The following is an 18,013-nucleotide window of genomic DNA, read 5'->3' as shown; positions in this document are numbered from 1 at the left end:
TTGACTGGCAGCAGAGACCTGATCAATGCTCACTATCATGCAATAAATGGAAATTCATTAGGTAACACCCTCAGCAGCCCAACAGAGGAGCCTGCAGTGTTCCCCAGGAAACTGAGAAGCAAGCACCTATCCATCAAATCCCTGGAAAGAGCAGTTTATCTTCCATCCTGTTGAGTATACATCTGTTATTAATCAATAGCTGTTAGAATTTGTGTCCCCTCTCCTCCCATCTTCACACGAGCTGGCAACTTTCCTGTGACTGAAATAACCCAATTAATCTTCCAAATAGAAAGGCAACCTTTTTTTTTTTGACAGGCAGATGTTTGACAATTGATCTGAATGAAGTGAGGAAAAAGGAGAAGGAGCAAATACAAAATAAAAAGTACATGTGATATCACAATTCAGTGCTGTAAATAGTTCATTGCTCCACCTGCTGTTGGGCTCCTTTTCCTCTGCAAATAGAACATTCTCCATGGCTAATGCCAAACAAAAAAACATTGTACCCGCAAAGAGCCTCACCACACGAATCCATGTCATTAAAAAGGACTAAATGGACTAAAAATGCACAAATCCAAAGACAAGTCAGAAGGAGACAGAACACTGATTTATGTCTTGTGCCTCTTTTCATTGGGATGTAGAAATATAAAAGACAAATGAGCAAGGGCTGCCTCATGGGCTTAGATGCATCTTTGAAGGAGATCTCTATTGTCCAGAGAACAATAAAAAAATAATGCTACCAAAGAACACATTCTACAACACACCTATTTCTTACCTGTATTTAAACAGTGATTGCTATTCCTACCAGAAGGCCACATTCAGTTAACTCTTAAACATTTTGTAAAGGAAAACCAAAACCAGTCTGACCTTCTTTCCCTCTAAGCCCTTTAAATCCTGTTTTGCAGCCCCTGTGTTCAGCTGACCCCTAACTGTGTCCCCAGGTGGGCCCTGCTGGGATCAGCACACTCAGGCAATGCCTGATCTCAGCTTTCACCTGCCCGGGGGTTTGAACAGCCTAGTGGAAGGTGTGCCTGCCCATGGCAGGGGGTTGGAGTAAGGTGATCTTTAAGCTCCTTTCCAACCCAAACCATTCTGTGTGACCCAGTGCCAAGGACCACAGCAGAAAGAGGGAAGGGATCTGAGTCCCCAGGCAGGTGCTGTTCTCAGCTGGTACCCACAGTACCACCCAGCTCAGGATGCTCCCTCCAATCCATCAGCCAATTATCCTGCTGAAGCACTCTCAGAGATCAAACACATTCAATTCCTGTGGCCAGAGGTGTGGGTTTAAGGGAGCAAGAGCATTAATTTCAGTAGTCAAATTACATGTTCCACTGCAGCTAATGAAATCTGCATTTCATTACCTTTTCTCTAGGCCACCCATAAGTGAATGTTTAACTGGAAAAGAGCTATGACTCAGGTTGGGGCACAAAGGTATTAATATAAATAGGTGATGTATTGTGAGATGCACTGCAAAACTGCTTATGAATATAATGGCTCTGGCACTGACAAGTGTTAAACAGTGGAAGGTCAAAGGGGCTTCTCTGAAATTTTAGCAGTAAGATCCTGAACTTAGTAAAGCATTTCAAATAATAACACATCATTTTCTCCTACTTTAAACTATCCACAGGAATGTTTCTTAAAAAAAGCTATTCCCCTTTGGACAGCCATGTTGTTTATGAAGTGTGTGAGCTGGGTATCCTAACAGCAATAGTCTCTGCCCATCACATCTGTTGGACTTCTACTATCAACCAAAACCTCCCTGAGCTTCATACCTATCCCACACTATCAGCAATACACTGACATTAACACAAGCAGCACCACAGTTGCATCTTAAATCCGTCATCCCTGACTCCCCCAAAGGCCTTGCAGTCCTGCCCTGCTCTACATTTAGCTCTGTGCTTTCAGCTTTCCAGCCAGTGATTCAGAGGTATGAGCACAGCTTTAAAATCCCAGGACTGTAAGCAAATAAAAGCCCCGTAAGACAGCAGGTTCCTGACCCTTAGATCTACAGTACCTCAGCTTTTGGCCTTTTAGTCTGGGTTTGATTCTAATTTCAGCCCCACACTCCACATATTTGCATTGCAAATCTTCAACACGTGCCCACAATAACAATCACTCTGCAGGAGCTTATTCTCAAACACTCCACTCCAGCATTCAAAGCACATGCCCACCTGAATCCAGCTTCAGATTCCAGTTCATGAGGTGTGGTAAACAAGAGCAAAGGCTTGTTTGCAAACACTTAACATCTTCTGGACAAGGATTTCAGTTATGTCATTTATTATTAGCACAAGTTATTTGGCTGTTTTTAAATATATATTAGCAGTTTATCTCCGACTGAGAATACCAGCCTGTAAATAATTCAGCACTGCCAAATTATTCCCATAAACTGATTATTCCAAGGAATGCATTGTACTTACTAATATCACTCCAGAAACAGAATTGCTTTTAATGCCTCCCAACTCCCTTATGAAGAGAGAAGGAGTTTATGCATTTTAATCTAAAACTAACTAGCAGCTAATTTAGACATCAAGGGCATCCCTTTTTTAGTACATTATATTCAAGCACAAATTCAACTTTCCCCATGCTTCAACCTTTCAAAAATACTATGGGTCCATCTAAAACTTTTTGTTAGAAAACATCTAACACAGCTACGTGTGAAATGACACAGTTACTGTTAAATCCTCTGAAATCCTGCCCACTGCCCATATTAGAAAGAAGTTTTTCCTTCAGTATTATGCTCTTATTTGTAAGAGCCACACAAAATACCACACTGCTTTTCTATAGATCAGAAAGAAAACTTCACTTTGCCATTGTAAGAAAGTTTCCTCACATTAGAGGTGTATTTCAGTGACATATCCAGTATTCAGCCAGCTCAATACCCTGGACAAATGCATTAAGATCCATTGTACACTTATCACTGCATCAAAACCCTTGTAACTATAATTACTGTTATGAATTTCAGAAACAGAAATAATAGGCTGAGGGTTCTTTTTCCCCAGAATCTGTTCCATTTGATAGCAACACAAAATTGCCTGTTGAATTTATTTTTATCGTTTGTCAAAACCAGCCACGATTGTCTTTGTGATTAAAATCCACAACTGGTCTGAATTCTCTTAGAAATTATATTTTTTTCTATTTGTCACTATGATTATCATGTCTGTGGTTACGATGATTTTTTTATTTCCCTTTTCTTTTACTTTCTACATGCAAAAAATCTGCCTGATCCAAAGAATGTCAAAGACTTGAGAAGTTGAAACGTTCTACATGGGAAAACCAAACCAGACAGAGATCCAACACCTTGCTGCAGTTTTAGGAACTGCACACACAAGGAGGGATACACACCTCTGTCACACTTTCTCCTCACTAGGGCAGCCCCTTGTCATCAGGCATGGAAAAAATTCCCTGTTCCATCCATCCTACACCCACATATTTTATATTTATCACCGCAGTATAAGATCTTTCTGTCACACTTTCAGTGGTGGTGGGTTTGTTCCACCTGTTTTATTGCTTGATCCAACAGAGTAGATGAAAACCAGAGCAATAGTTTTAGTTATCACGTCTAAACTCCAGTGTTTGGTCAACTCCTTCACTTCTCCCACTGACAGATTGCAAACAGACTTTAGAGCTGAAAAGAAAAAAAGAAAAAAAAAAAGGAAATTCTTATTTTAATCCACTTCTTCTGAACAAAATTAGCTGTCCATAGAGGAGATTTTTTTTTTTTAATGGTTAAAATCATTCATTTTGTTTAATAGGTCAAAAGTGAGGTATATGGATAGGCCCCAAATTTGTTTCAGATTGACAGCTATTAGTAGTCTGGATATTCCTGGCAGAGGCCAAGAACAAGAACACTTTTTCAATAAATCTTTGAGATTTCTGCTGAGAAATAACCACCATTCATCCAAAAGGTGGCAGAACTTATGCAGGTGTCGGTGTTTGCCATGAACTGACACCATTTATATTCTCAAGGGACCTTGCTGGAATAACTAAAGCTCATGGTAATTAAGAGATCTCCAGAAAGAAACTGAGAAATTCTGAACAGCAAAACAACTGGGGGAAGCAGGGACTGCATAGAAAGAAAACCATCACTGTTGAGGGAGGCCTAGAGAGGAGAAATCAATGTTCTCACTAAAGAGTGAGAAGAGGGATGTCATGAAAGTAAATTCTCCAGATAAATGTGTTTTAAAAGAGAGAGCAAACAATAATATATTTATAAAGATGCATATTTTATGACTACGTTTATCTCCCCACTCTGATACTGCTTTTTGGAAGTGTGTGCTACAAAGCACAGGACGTGCAATTTTGAAGTGCGCAAAATTAGCTTGTACTACCTAAAAAACCCAAAACATAAGAGATGCAGGATACTGGGTTTTGTTCCTTTATCTGCCTGTATTTTTAATAGTGTCCAAATCCCTGCACTCTAAGGGAAAGCTTTCAGCATCTCCTCTTGTCACTTTTGGGAAAGTGAGGATGAAAAATGATGAGGCTGCATGAGGACCCACACTAATAATTAGTCCTTCTTCTATGATCTCAAATCTCACTTTAAAAAGCAATTCTGACTGCAAGTAGCTTGGAGAGGGACAGAAAGTTAGTTAGGTGAAGTGGAAAACACCCTGGGAAAGGATGCCAGCAATGTCAGACCAATGTAATTGTAGCTTTTATAAAATCTTTAAGAATCCCCTGGTACAATTCCGAGTACAGGTGGCTGGATTTGAAAGTGTCTCCAAAATGAGATTCTGGTAATCACTGAGCTAGAAGGAATGAAATAGAGGAGATTTCTGAGCTGGGACAAATAGATTTCATTCATCTGGACAGTCTATACCTAAAGACCAAATAATTCTGTATAAAATGCTACCTGCCTAATTCTAAAATGTATTTCTTCCTGTCTATGGAGTTGCACTCTGCAGAACATTTTAGATACTGTGTGCAGACCAGCAAACCCAAACTCCATGTACTGCTGTCTATGCCTCATTTCCCAATTTAAAGTTCATTTTTATTTATTCCAACCTCCTGAACTGATTAGGCAGACTCAACAAGTAACATCCTACAGAAAAATAGTCTTATTTTGAAGGTTAATTTACACAATTAAACACAAAACCTAATAGTCAAAATTTCCACATGCTGAAAAGATCACTCATTAAAATTATTCAAGTAAGAGCAATTGCAGGATTTTCCATGTAGGGGGAAAAAACCACAAAAACAAACAACAGAAACCCAGAAAACCACCAACCAACCAGAAAGCCCCTAGAAAATTAGCAGCTGCATTTGTGTTTCCAACTGGGAATCAAAACTGTAACAACCCAATAAAATCCTTCAACTGGTTACTCATGGCTAATTGGTAAATACCATTATGGACTTAAAATGAAGTAACTCTGTACTTCTTTTTTTTTTTTTTTTTAAACTGTGAATCTGACCCATTGCTGTGTCTGATCTACCAAGTAAAGACATTTTGTATTTAGCTAGGCTAAATCTAAGCCAAAAGAGGTGCAGCCCTACAGGTATGTACTGGCACTACTTTCACATGCAAAAGTTGCTTCACGTGACAAACCACGGGCTGTGTTTGGTGCTGGAGCTGCAATTAATATATATATATATATATTTATTTTTTTTTTAGCCCAGAAATGGATGCTCAGAAATATGGGTACATAAAATCATTGATATCTAGACTCACCTGGCCAGTTTGACACTGTCCTGGGAAAATAATCCCTGCTATGAATGGCAATGAGGACAATCATTTTTATTGTTAAAGGATTTGGAGCCATTAAGGTATCTGCTATTCTTACTGCTCTCATTTTTAGTCGTTAGCCTCTAGTATGCCAGAAATTCAGCAAGCTTCTCCTCCCAAATAAAATCTTATCTACCTCTCTGTAGATGCAGGCCACATTTTGACCGGAGTCCCAAGCCATCACTCTTTAAAGTAATCACATAACAGCATCAGGCTTTCACTCTGCAAAATTTATGCTTCAAACCTTTTCAAAACATGCTCTAGTGGTCACCAGCAGTTGGCAGAGGTAGCTGGTTAAATCCAGAAAGCAGCTGCCAGGCTGTGAGGTCCAGCAGAGGGAATTGCACACACTCAGCTGCTGTGTGAGTACAGGATGTGCTGGGGTGGGATTGCTCAGCCTTCAAAGGGACCAAGTCTATTTCTGTTTTAGGAGTGCACTGGATCAAGAAGCACCTCCAGGGCAAGCTGAAAAGGAGCACAGGCCATGCCTGATGCAGGCTCAGGGCAGCAGGTGTGGGAGCACGTGGGGTGCATCCCTTGGAGCAGCATCACTGCAGAGCTCTCCCTGGAGCCACCGATGGCAGCTGCCAAACGCACCCATTCCATCACTCCAGAGGAGACAAAGCAAACAGCCCTCATCCCACACACCAGGCAGGCTCATCCCTGCTCACAGGCCCTTTGAAGGCTCAGCACCAACCTCTGCTTCCCAGGGAGGGGACAGGAGTAGGAGCACTATAGGATCCTCCTCATCCTCATCATCATCATGATGCCTTGGCTTCCCTGGCCGGTCCGAAGAGGTTAAACTCAGCAGCTGAGGGCTGCTCCAAGCTACCTATTGACAATTTACAGATGTTTTGCTCACCTAATTTGTTCCACTATTCACAAAAGCATGCAGTTACCTTAGCAACTACTACATTATATTTTATCTCCAAGCTGCAGAGCTTTCTCTTCCCTAAAAACAAACCCCACAAGTCTACTCATACCACATGTAGCCTTTGATATTAGTCCTAGCCATTTCAGGAAACAAAAATAGGCACAAGTGTAATGAAAATAATAGTCTCACCTATTAAATCTATTTAAGTTTTCTATTTATAAACAGATTTTCTTTGTAGATTTGTTTTATTTGACTCTTTTGTGTGTTTGCTATTTTTCTATGGGTTACAATTTGCACAAAGGAAATTAAGAGGACATGGAGGAAGATCTATTCTGATTTAAGGAGTGAGCTGGAATCCTGGGAGAAGACATATTAAAGAATCAGAAAATTGCTGCAGGAAGAAATAAATGCCTTTAGGCCACTGACTTCTAAGTGTCTTTACTGAATGGACATCTAGAATGAAAACACATCTATTTTTATATGACGAACCAACAGAAAGTGAAAGACATATTTCTCTATGAACATATCTAAAAGAAAGAATAATTACACTTGGAAAATATTCACAGTTGGTTATGCACCAGCATTGCTCCTGGGCACCACAGCTTCCTGCAACACGTGAATTTGAATTCCAGTGAAACAAATTTGTTTTGAGAGGCATGTTGTCATCATGTCATATGAAATGAAGTGGAGACACATACACAAACACTGAGTAACCTGGGACTTTCACACTGCCTGCTGCCAGATGAACCAGCCTTGGATCTACATGTGACTTCCACTTCTTGAAATGTTCCTGTGTTGCTGCCCAACACTGCATTGCACAGGCAGGAGAGGAGGGAAATTAGAAGGAATATATTTTGGGGTCATAATTTTGATTTATTTAAATCAACAAAAAGAGCAGACTGCTTTTTCTCACAGCTGTAAAAAATTATTAAGGTTTTCTTTCGGGGATAACTAAAGTTCGTGAATTTGTTGAGTCTTCTGATTTCAGCAACTGATTTAAATCCACAGATTGTTGCTTAGACTCAATTTCTAATATATTATTTTAACTACCTTTGAAGTTAGGAACAATCTTAAATACTGTCTTGAGTTCATACTTTAATAAAATAACTTCTGCAAAGGTCTTGTACAACAGTGTGTGATAACCTTTTATAGCTGTGACAGGATGTTTGATTTCCAGCTCCCTGCTCTACAGTGCCCATTTGTGCATATTTGAATACACCAGAGAATGGAGCTTCTGCTTTCTGCAAAAGTTGGATACCTTTCAAAGGTTAATTTTCACATTAAAGATAGATAAAATAAAAAGCAGCTGGACAAAGAATCTTTCTGGTCTTTCTTTTTCACAGGAAGTTATTTTTTTAATCAAAAAGGCACAGTACCTTTACAAAGTGATAAAACTTTGTGGGAAGCCATCAGTACCAAGTTCAATCCACACTGACAATTTTAATTGCAGTTAATTAAAGTGTTGGTGGGGAAGTAATCTAGCATCCAATCAGTTATTAGTAATTAATCTTCCTGCAAATCTCACTGATGATGGGTCTGGGCACTTAAACTCTGAGTGGCTTTCCAGTTCACTGACCCTACAAGTTTTCTCCTGCCAGTTCAGTTTTCTCCCCTGTACAGCAAATTCAGGCCATTTGACAGTTTTGTTTTTCTTTATTACCCTCAAAAATCCTTGGATAGGCCCAGTGGCTCTGGGTCTGTGGCCACCAGGTTGCCAACACCTCTGCCAGCTCTAAGTCACTGCCTCATTTCAGCTGCCCCCCTCTCTGCTCTCTCCAGCTGAAGCTCAGCAGGACTCTGCTTTGAACCTGCTCCTTCTGCAGTGCTGGAGGAATTCTCTGAGGCTGAGTCCCTGATTACCTCCCCAGCTCAGCACGTGGGGCTTCCCAAAGCCCACTGACTATTTCTGAAACCACAGCGACTCTTGAATCAGGGTATATATATATATTTTTTTTTTTTTTTAATGACAGATACAACTGTGACCTTTCCATTTAACACTTGCCTTCCTATACCCACCATCCTGCTCTGCCCTGAACACCATGATTCACTCTGATCAGATTTTAGAGGAAGACACCGAATTCCTGTCTGCTGGGTGTCTATTAAAAACTGTTACACACTTTGTATCATCCCCTAATTTAGTCTTGAAATATTGAGAGGATTTTACTGCTTACTGTTACCATGTGCAATGCTCTACCCCTTACACAGATGTAAAATAACTAACTATACAGAGCACTAATACCACTATGTCAATATCACTTTCTCCTTCACCTACATCCCTTTCAGCAAGGGAGATGCAGAATGAAATGTTACCAACAGGTAAGGCTTTATAAATGTACTCAGTTACTTTCTACATTAACATTTATTTAACTTAGTGAATAATTTGATGCAGTTAAAAGGCACCAGGAAACCACAGTAATGCCAACACAGCATGAAAATGCCTCAGTACTTGCTGCATCCTTTCTCTTACACCACTCAGCAGACAGAGCAAAGCTCCCCTCCTCGAGCTCTGCAAAGAAGTGCCACAGCTTTGATCAGTGATATTGAAATTGCCACCACATTCCAGTTCAGTGTGGATGAGTTTCAATGTTGTGGGGAAAGACTCACAATGTGTGCAACAACAGCTTGTCTAGGCTGCACACAGGCACAACCAGCACATGTGAAATGAGTTACAGAAATTATATGAATTAATAGACTACTGTAATTTATGCCACTCGTTCTCTCGGCATAATGCAGCACCATGCCACCCATTAAAATTCATAAAAACAATTCATTGCTTTTTAATTTTTACATATTTATGAGCACTCATTTGAAATGAAAATTATTTGCTTATTGACACTTTCTTCCATCTTGACAAAAAAAAAAGTACAATTTTGAACATTGAAGCCTAATGACTTCAATATGTTTTGCAGATATTAATCATACTTGGAATGCCACAAAAATGAAGAGACATTTATCCAAATCCAAAATACAGCAATCAAGTAATTAAGACACCTAATCCAAAGCCAATAAACAATATTCCAAGCAGCAAGTGCAGTAATGTAATTATAGCTGTTATAGGCACCTTTGCCTATTAAGTATATTTGAACAACAAAATGAAAAAATTAATGGCAACCTCAGCTGCTAATATAAACAGAAACAATTTCCATTTTAAAAGAAAGCAGATGTATTTTCTTAGGTTAAAATGCACAAAGCATTTCCTCTATATGAGATGGTAGACATGAGACTGTTTAGTGAATTAGCACACAACTTAAAATGACTTAACTTTACAAACCACTTCATCAGAGAGAGGGAAAATCCTCCCTCTGTCTTACAAAATAAACATGAAGTTGCAACATAAAAATTGTGAGGGACATGAAAGGCACAGGAGCATCCTGACAGGGTAAATAATTTTTTTTCATATTAACATTTATCTAAATTAGATAAATTAACATTTATCTAAATTATCAGCATAGTTCCTTGATAACTTTTCTGTTCTTCATTACATGGTTATAACAAGAAGAAATAGATTCTGAGACTGCAGCTTTGAAGACAAACTGACCCTCACCCTGTTTTCTGGGGGAGAGGGGAGAAAAAGGGAAAGAGAAGAGGAGGCACTAACAGCCACCTGGAATAGAAAAGCAGCATTTTTCTCAGCACTTCTCCTCTACCCACCAGTCTGTACCACACATGCCTGGTTCTGCTCCAAGTACACACTCAGCTGGAAGCCCAGCTCAGCATTGCTGTGGTGGCACATGGGTTTTAAGCAGATTTTGCACATATTTTAAGTAAGGGTTCTAAAATATGCTATCATATGAACCCAGATAGGTAAAGTTTTCAAAATAAAGCAGATGATAAAACTTCACTGAATGTCTGACAAAATGTTGACATTCCCACACTCAAAATTTGTGAAGCACTTGGGAGTTTCCATACCTACTACAGAGCTAGAAAAAGAACCTGACAACAACAAAAGCAAACAATTTTTATTCATTTTACTGTCTTCATATCAGTACATATATTGTCAAATTGGGTCTGGAATCTTAAACTCTGATCAATGACTTTCAAAAAGTTTTCTACATAAGAAATAGTTTAATGCCAAGTAGTAAAACATGTATTTAAAAGCAGTTTTAGACAAAAAGTTAGTACTGGGATTGTCAGGAGAATATATCTCTATTTCTAGAGTGATTGTGCATATTTCCCTTTGCTTTGAGAAAAAGAGGATCATTAACATTTAAATTGACGTAAATGAGACCAATTTCTACTCTGAAGGGTCTGCAAAGCAGGAAACATGATCCAGCATCAGGCAAACAAGCAAATCAAGTCTGTTATCAGCACCTCTTGAATAAAACTCTGTGTAATGCTGTGTACCCAGCACGCAACACTTTTCTCAAGAGAGGCACAGCCCACATTGACCTTTGAACAGGTAGGTAGGTGTTAGAATAAAAACAGCCCTGAGATCCTAGGGTTTGTAGTAACTCTACACTTGCAAGGTGTATGTCAGCCCTGGCTGTGTTTTAAGAGGCTTAGTAGATCCCTGCATTTGTTAAAAATAACCCACAGCAGTTCACTCCTTACAGTACTTACAGAACCTGAAATAATCTTGAACCTGACACGAAGCCCAACTCAAGAGGAAAAACTGGAGGAGGGTGAAAAAAGAGTTTTCATTTTCACAGACTCGCTGGGTTTCAATCCAGCCACAAATGTGCAACATCCTGGGAATCTGAGGAGCGTGGGATCCTGCAGGGACACGTGGAGCAGAGCTCCAGGGCCCTGATGCATTACTAATGTGACAACAGATCACTGACATCCCTGTTAGGATCCAGATGTGCCACCTGAGGCTCAGATTTAGAAAAAAACCCTCTCAATCATGCACCTGTCCTTCCCACAGACAGGTGCCACTGGGCTGCAGCTCAGTGGAGCTGCAGCACTTTAATATATGGTGTCACATTAGCTCTGAGCTGTAACTGCAAGTCGAGTCCCTGTGGAATAATCTCTTCTGTGAGCACTTTCAGAAGTGCCTTGGGTAGGATTAGCTTCTGTCTCTGAACAGGGAAAGAAAAAAAAATATTTTGCCTGGGAGAGGAACTGTATAATACTATTTTGTTTGTTATTCCTGCTTTTATAATCTTCCCATTTGTAATTTACACTTTTATTACTGTATCAAAACATGGAACATAAAAGTTGAATGCCAGCTGCAGCCAGGTTCATAATGAAGAACACTTCAGAGCCCTAATGAGTGTTTAACACTCCCGTAATGCAGGCAGTGTACAACAATCATCTCTACAATCAGGTTATGAAGCTTCTTGGACAAAGTCTCCTCTCTTCTCTCCCTCCAACACAACAAACAGCCAGGCTGGCTCAAAAGTTAGGAACGAAAGGACATACCAACACTCCTACCAGAGAGATTTAAAAAATATATTTCAAACTTCAAATAGTGCTCGGGATCTGCTAGAAAAAAATACTGAAGAGTAAGAATGCAATATGCTTTCATAATTCTTACACCCTGATATTGCCAAGAGCAAGACTAAACTGTAAGAAATAATGACAAGCTAAGGCTTTGTCATTTGTGTGATATGTGCAACAATGGAAATAGCAAAGGAGTCATTTTTCATTCTATTGTCTAACACTCGGTTAAGAGGCTAAAACCACATGGGTGAAAACATTCAAATTTCTTTCTTCACTGGTGGTGTGGCAGCCAAAGAGATCTGCACAGGCCTGGATGGGGATGGAGGGAAGTGTTCAGAGCCACACTGGTGCAGCCTGGTCTGGGGCAAGGTGTGGGATGAGCTTTAAGGTCCCTTCCAACCCAAACCTGTCCATGGTCCATAATCATTTGAATGCTGCAAACTCTTCTCCCCCAATTCAATTTTGGAAAATAAACCAGCCAAATAAGGATTAGCAGCTCTTAATATTTTTTTCTTATAGCATTGAACTTGGAAACTTCAGGCTGTTCCCAATATTTATAGTTCACCATGTTTCACAGCTGTAAGAGCCCAACTGGACAGCAAATACCATGCAATCACACATTACTTATCATCAAATTTTCTTCTCTTTCCTCCACATTAATTAAGCCTTTCATTCTTTATCAGAAATGCATAGAGAGGACGGGAATCCTTACTGAAGAAAAAAAACATTTTATTGTTGCTTCTTTCAGAATTTTAATTCTCTTTTCCAAGATTAATGACCAATTATTGTCTTAAATTTGGGTTTAATTAGTGTATTGGATGAAGACTGAATCAACCCTCTAACTTCTGTGCAGTCTCTGGGCTTCTACCAAAAAAATAAAATCATTTTAACACAACTTATTTAGTATTTTAATGCATGAACCATTATTAATTATAGAATCATGGAACTGCAGAATGGTTTGGGTTGAAAGGAATGTAATGCCCATCTAGTTCCAACCCCCTGCCATGGTGGGGACACCTTCCACTGGACCAGGTTTTTGGCAATATAAGCACAGGAAGGAAGTTAAGAATACAGCATTTCACCACTGAACTTTTGTCTAATTTTTATTACCCACAAACTGTTCTGTATTCTGTATTATCTCTGTAAGTAGGAAGTCCTTACCAAAGGAAGTGTCCAACTCCCAGCTGGATTTTTTCAGCACTAGCTGCAAATGTCATTTTTGCAGTTAACCATGCAGAGCATTCCAACTCAAGTCAGAACCCTCTGTCAAGGCAGTGAATGGAAACCAACAGCAGCACAAAACCAGGCATTTCTGTCAACACTTACTACCAAAATAAACACATTTCTGCTGCTTACTGGTGGACAGCAGGACGAGAGCAGCACTCTAAGCTGGGCAGAAAACAGGGGGCTCCTAGATAAGCACAATGCCCCATTACAGATCTGGGTTACTGCATATTCTGCTGAAGGTTTTGAGATTTTTTTGAAGGTTTTGCCAGTCATTGTGTTTCTGACCAGGGGTGAAATCCCCAATGGACTGATCCCATCATTTCCAGGTATTTCCATACCCTGACAACATTCACACTGCTACACTGGTGTTCCTGACAGATTCCTGTTGATCTATTAGCAGTTTACTCTCTCTGATTAAATGCAAGGCAGCCAGACAGCAATGCAAATTAGTAAGCAGGAAGAATCATTAGAAATTTGATTCATTATGGGAAAGAAGACAATAATTTCAAATTGTACTAATAAAGTAGTTATAAACACATTTTCACTATGTCCTAATTTCAGATAATCACGAAAAGACAAACTGTCTAGAAATATTAAGTTTTGATTGGAGAAAGGAAACTTTAATAATGGGTAAAGGCAACATCTGCAGGATGTTGAGCTTTTTTTAAAAAATACTGACCTTATTAAGAAAAAAGTGCATCCATATTCATAAGGAAGTTAAAATCTGTCTTTAATGATTTAAGACTAAAAGCTAATGGACACAAAGCTGGGTATATAAAATAGAGTAATTATACAGTTATAATTATACAGAAAATGACTAATATGATAATGTTTGTGTTTAATAACATGATATGGATACACTGTCACAATGACCTTAGCAAATCAACCATAGGCTATTCTAAATTATTTCTCTTTGGATCCTTCTCCCTCACCACCCAACAGCTCTGCAGAGCCCCAGCATCACTGACTGCAGCTGAAAACATCAGTTACTCTTGCATGAAATTGAACTTTATGAAGAATAGGAAGTTACTGATGATCTCCAAATTCAGAAGTATAATAGAAATGCTTATCTTTATACTTGGCATAATTTAAACATTTATACACTAGTAATTTAAAATGGCTGCAATGCCTCATGGTTACGGGGTTTTCAAACGACAACTGAACAACCCAGGAACATTTAAAATTCTGCTTTTTCAAATGGGCTATCTCAGCATTCTGCTCCTATTCTGCTCCGTGGAATATAGGATTTTAATTTTCTCCTATTACAGTAAGCAATCATGCCTCTATCAGCTTTCCATCTTCACAACAGATGTGCATATTCAAAGACCTCAACCTTCACTTCCCAAAACAAATACCAAAGTCAAACCAAGACAAAACAGAAAATATGGCCAATTATAACTTTTAGCCCATATATGCCATAAAAAACCCAGAAAACAAGAAAAAATGATTGCTATAAACAGCCTGTCAAACAGAAGCATTCCAAAAGGATAAACATGACCTTTTCTTTAATATATACAACCAGTTTTCCCTAGAAAGCCAGACATGGGTCAGTGGGTGGACTGGATACTCCCTCTTCCATTCTGAATGGGAAATACAAACAAGATAAAGTGAATTAAATGAAATGCAGACAATTTTACTGCAGTCTTCAAGAGGAAGAATTCAAATAGACTGTGATTGTCAGGACAAGATTGTTAAAAAGATTTAGCAAAAATTTAGCAAAAACAAACACGTATGTTTGTGCTTATAATGCCTGTAATCTGCTGAAGTATATTACTGCATGTCAGGAGAAGTTGTCATGCTTGGGTTCAGTTCAAACCCTCACTCTCAAAGATTTGTGTTTGCTTATCAGCTAAGAATTTCCATAAAGGAAAAGAAGATGACCATCACAAAACTTCAGTGGGCTATTTCACATCTGGTCAGAAATAATTTAAAGTTCCCAGCTGGATTTCATTGCCTCCACTTAGGACCTGTCTGCACTCAGAGGCAGTGAGGATGAAATGCCTGCACACAGCCAGAGTCCCACTGCCAAAAAAAAGAAAACAAAACAACACAAACTCCACTTTTTAAAAGCCTAAGTTTTGAAGACTGAGATTTGATTTGGACTGAACTCAATTACTCAGACTTTAGCAGAGTTGTGCTGCAAACTGAGGTTGCTGCATTTTTAAAACCCTGACAAATATCTATATACATGAGCCTGCTTCATCAGCAATTTTGTTTCTTTTCCTGGGATGCTGAACTGTGCTGAAAGAAGCCTAATTCCAAGACTTCAGCATATAGAAAACGCCAATTCACTTGCTCCCAAGACAGTTTATTTACTAAAGACTGGCATAAAATTAAACAATAAATTAAATCTGAGTACAAGTTCATGATTTGGTTTTTAAAAAAACCCATCTGTTTCTGAGAAAACAGAAAACCCATTTTATTTTACTTTTTTTTTAAAAAATCTCTTTTGAAATATGAAGGTGATTTTTCTTTCCTGCATCTTTTAGCTTTGCTGTAATTGCAATAAAAAATGCAATCCAGTTCAAATGGCTGCAGCTGACACCAAACTCAGAGGGGAGGGGAAAAAAAATGAACAATCCAAGTTTCTTAAACCCAACAGCTGACAAACAGACAAAAGCCAGGTTTTACTGGACCTTATTCTCATTCATTTGGAGCACAGCAGGAATCATCCATGCTGCAGAACTGGGACACAGACCTTAAATCCAGCAAAATATTTCCTTTTGGTCTGCATTAAAGACAAAGAAATAAACAGAAATAAAGGTGCAATTTTACATAAATAAAAGAAACCAGGGAACACAATACCCTGAGGTAGCATATATCTAGACACTAAGACTCCTTTTGGTCTCAGAATCAGTTTGATTTTTTTCTTGCTTTTGGGTAGATCTAAAAGAAAAATAAAAAACACCTCTTCCACTTTTGCAGACTCTGTTCTAGAAAGGTTTGTTGACCAAGGTGTATGCCTGGAGAAATAATATCATTATTTCCTGTGGATGTACCACTAACTTCCTGGGTTAGGAGTAAAACCATGTATTGGAAAGGCAAAACACATAAACCCTAAGTTTTTTGAAGGTGAATTCATTAATAAGCTTTGTGTATAAACAACGGTGAACTTTAACCACTGCTCCTGAGTGTGTAACCACAGAACACGTGCACCAAGGTGTTGTACAGCCCTCCCTCGCTGCTCTGCTCCTTTCTCTCTGCCCTGATCTCTGGGAGGGGCCCAGGGTGGGCAGAGAGTGTGCTCTGAGTGCTCCTGATTTCTGGGAAATGGCTGCAGATCACTGTGTGCCCATGCATGCACAGGTTCCCAGCCAGCACCAGGCCTCCAAAAGTGCGATGGATTTCGGGTCACGGATCAATTAATTCCTGTGCCTGCACCACTGTGCAAGGCTGGGATGGGATTTCCAGATGTGTAACCTGGAATCTCTCATCTTCAGCTGCAGAGTGCAGGGGTGAGTGGCAGACTGGTTTCTGGACCCCTGGGATGTCCCTGAAGGATGTGAAGAGTCACCTTCAGCAGAGCCAGATGCCAGCACCTGCTGCTAGCTGACTCCAAGACTATCCATGCCAACACTGGAGCATACAGCCTACCTTAAAAATACAAAACACAATGCTATCAGAATAAACAAAGCAATACACTGCATTTCCAAGCCAAATTTCAGCTTTCACACTTAAGAAAGACTGCATTCGGGACAATATTTGATTAAAATAAATTTAGGGGGCTAGAATTTTTTTTCCCCAAAATGAAGTAAAATTTGAAAATTTGAAGTATTACAATACTTAGCATTTCCATGGGTCAAACAAATACCAAATCATCATGCATGACAAATTTGCATCCTCATTTAAAAAAAAAAAAAGAGAAAAAAAAAGAAAAACAAATAACAAACCAACCTACAAAACTCTCCCAAAATAATCCCTGCAAATACTCAAGAATTCAGGTATGAAGCAAACAGATATTTGCATTATAAAAAGAGTTGGAAATGCCATAAAGCAGAAAAAGAAACAACACTGAAGTGATATACAGGGAACCTTTCACTTCTGGATCACCTCTGGAGTGTGCTTAGAGCTACTTAGACTGACACTGAACTTTAAAGCACAAGATAAAAAGAAGTGTTCACTTCACTGCTGCCCACGGAGCATTGAAGGAACTAATCCCTCCCTCACCCAGAAACCTGCCCCGGATCTTCCACATGGCACAGGATGGAGAGAACACACAAAATTACATCCAGACTCACATTCCAGCCTGGTTTATAACCCCATTATTAGTACAGTGCCCACGGGGTTTTGGATGTATGGCCAAATAGGTGTTGGGAAAGTCTGTCTTGAAACAGGAACACCCTGGGGAAGGTGGAAACCTCCTCCCTGATTTGAGGCTTCTGTCAGCACAAAGGGAAGTGCCTGGTGCTGCCAGGTTTCCTAACTGACCACAACTGCAGCACAAATGTTTCCTGGGAAAATTATCACATTCATTTTGCTCCTCCTTCTTTCCCAACCTTTCACTTCCCATCCTTCATGGAGTTTTATACATTCTCTTGATTTTTTAGCTCAGCTCGTTCAAACCCCACCTTTTGCACAGAAGACCTTGGGTTTTTTCCATTTCATCTGAACACTCTACTGCTAGAATTGAGCCAATTAAACCCACAAAGGCTCTTGTCAGTAGTCCTTGGGATATCGATATGGTATTTACCTTGCTAAGATAAAGGCACTTGAGAGCTATTGACGGAGTTTAACCCTGCACTGCCTGCAGAGCACGGGCAGCTCCTGCTGCTGATCTCAAATGAGACTTGAGGGGAAAAAGTGAAGCAAGT

General features: G+C 39.4%; 1 protein-coding gene across 19 annotated transcripts in view; it reads right to left on the bottom strand.

The window, feature by feature from the left end:
* Window positions 1–18,013, bottom strand: part of NAALADL2 (N-acetylated alpha-linked acidic dipeptidase like 2) — a 410,260-nt gene that overhangs the window by 268,465 nt on the left and 123,782 nt on the right. The gene's annotated exons all lie outside the window — the stretch shown is intronic.

Source organism: Passer domesticus, chromosome 11 (genome assembly GCF_036417665.1).
Source record: "Passer domesticus isolate bPasDom1 chromosome 11, bPasDom1.hap1, whole genome shotgun sequence".
Classification (NCBI taxonomy): Eukaryota; Metazoa; Chordata; class Aves; order Passeriformes; family Passeridae; genus Passer; species Passer domesticus.
Note: the sequence above shows the minus strand (reverse complement) of the source record. Positions and strands in the feature narration are given on the sequence as shown.